The sequence below is a fragment of the Chenopodium quinoa genome, unplaced genomic scaffold (genome assembly GCF_001683475.1).
Source record: "Chenopodium quinoa cultivar QQ74 unplaced genomic scaffold, ASM168347v1, whole genome shotgun sequence".
Taxonomy (NCBI): domain Eukaryota; kingdom Viridiplantae; phylum Streptophyta; class Magnoliopsida; order Caryophyllales; family Amaranthaceae; genus Chenopodium; species Chenopodium quinoa.
In genome coordinates, this window is record NW_018743014.1 from 202,700 (window position 1) to 205,329 (window position 2,630).

Genomic DNA, 2,630 nt, shown 5'->3' on the forward strand with positions numbered 1-2,630 from the left:
AGCTAGCATGGGTGCCTAGGTGCGCATGGCAGCCATCGCAGGCCACATAGGCACCAGGCAGCCCATAGCAGCTAGCAAGCATGCTAGCGTGGTGACTGGGTGCATATGGCGCCTATCGCAGGCCATGGCATCACCAGGCGTACCATCGCAAGCACTGGGTGCTGCGTGCATGCGGTCCTGGCCTGGCAGCACCTTCGCAAGCACCAGGTGCTGGCATGGCTGGCTGCCTGGCAATGGCGCGCCATGTGCGTGTGCTTGAGTGCTAGCCTTCGCATGGCAGCACTAAGCATCGCAGCACATGCAAGGGGGGCTGCGCGCCAGCTCGATGCTAGGGCCTGGCACTCGCAGCCTCGCACACTAGCCTCGCACAAGCAGCCTCGCATGTGATGCGTGTGGGCTGGCAGTGCGTGGTGCGTGGCGCATGGCTGGTGCGTGTGCGTGCAATGCCTGGCTAGGTGCTAGGCAGCAGCGCCACACATGCGAGTGCGTGTACGTGCGCACATGCCTCGCATCAAGCACAAGCAATGCTAGGCACTGGCTAGTGCTAGCGTAGGCATCGTGCTAGTGCGTGTGTGCGATGGGGTATGCGAATGGTGCGGGGGGGGGGGGGCAGTGTGGCCAGCATGCGTGGCTCGCTAGCAGCACGCATGCTGGGTGTGCTAGTAGTGAGGCGCGAAGAGTGAGTGCGTGGGCTGCTGGGGCTAATGCCAGCACTAGGTGCTAGCAGCGCCCAGCGCCAGCACGTAGCACCAGCACAGCCCAGCAGCAGCGTGCACTGGCTGGCTGGCTGGGTGCTGGGCAGCAAGGCACGCTAGCTGGCAGCCCCAGCTGGCACGCTAGCTGGCAGCCAGCTAGCACACCTTGACCCGGTTTTGGGCATGGTGTGTGGGGACCAATACATGGCCTTGGGGATCAAGGCAATGGTCCCCCCAAGCCTTGGTCCTCACTTGGCTTTCTCTATATTTGTGCCATGTGTCGATTTGTGATTGAGTTGATTAATTATTTAATTTTGGAATTAAATAATTATCATTTTACCAACTCTCCCACATTGATGGGAGATTGGAAATCAAGGGATCATTTCCCTATAAATACCAAGCTTGGTATTGGGATTTGAGACAACCTTGAGTGGAATTAAAAAGACAACTCTAAGAAAAAGAGTAAACCTTTGATTCGTAAAACTCATAGTTATTTTGTCCGGGTCTTGACTAACCTTCAAGACTTAGGACGCTCTTGTCGGGTCGAGGGTACGATCCGTCGGAGATCTCGTCTTTTCGGGATTTTGAAGTAAGAGTTGTTTAGGAGCGAAGCACGCGTCGAAGGTATAATTCTTTTCCTTAATCTTGTTTGATTTAGTTAATTATGCTTGTTTAATTGCTTTAATTAAGGGGCGGGTCTTGGTGGGTTTCCTTCCGCGTAGTGTCGGGTCACTACGAAACCCTACAGTGGTATCAGAGCCACGCTCCTTTTAATTTTTGCAATTATTGTTTAATTGAGGTGTTTTAAAGAATTTATTTTTCTGGTTCATGTTCATCTAATTAGATTAGATGCTCGTTTTAATTAATTTTTAAAACTCGATTTTATTATCGATTTGGCTGTTGAACCCAGATTTTGGCTCAAAAATAGTGATTTTTGGGTGGAATCGACATTCTGGAACTGTTTCAATCTTTTTAGGGTTGTCCAGAAGCCAAATTCGAACCAGAAACCCATTTTTTCTGGGGTTTTTCGTTTTTCAACGAAAGTTTTAATTCTTTTTAAGCCTTGATTAATGCAAGCATTACAAGGTTAGATTAAATGCACATTTGCATCACTAATCTACTGGTTTTAAAATATCCTTGTGCATAATAATGGAGTGTTTATTAGTGCTTAAGTTGATATACCAAGTTATCACATAAACTTGTTTTTCACAATTTTGCAAATAAATTGCAATAAGGTGTGAAAACTTGTTGTGATTTTGTATTTTAAGTTCCCAAGTATTGTTAAAGTTCTAATCTTTAAGTGTTTAAATGATTGGAACCCTAACCCTAAATTCCATGTTGAACAAAGTTTGGATTTTTTCATGTTTTGGTTGATTAAAATCCATTAAGTTCAATTACTTGTGAGTAAAATTTGATTAATCTTCATATTGGAAGATGTAATCTTGGTATTTTACACAAGTATGCAAGTTGGAAAATTTTTATCATTGGATGGTTAATTTATTTTTCCAACTCCCTTTTGTCAAATCCATTATTAATTTGCATATTGGCAAGATTAATTTGGACATAGCTCATTTTATTTTAAGCATAATGTTTGACCTAATTTTGTTCAAAATTAAAATTTTGGATAAATTTAGGCTAGTGCACCAATTAAAATAAAATTTGTTTAAGTTAGACTTAATGGTTGTTTTATTTTATTTTTCCCTAAAATTAATTCTAAAATATAATTTGGAATTAATTCATGTCACACGCAAATCGGGATCAAAATCCCGAGTCATGGCACGCAAATCAAGGCAACACACCCAAATGCCGCCAAGGCTAGCCGGGCTGCCTAGCAGCCCACATGTGGCTGCCTGTGGTGCGCACAAGGGCGAGCCTTGAATGCTGCTATGCAGTGTGTGTGTGTGGCTGGGATGCATGGCTGGGGTGCGTGGGGTG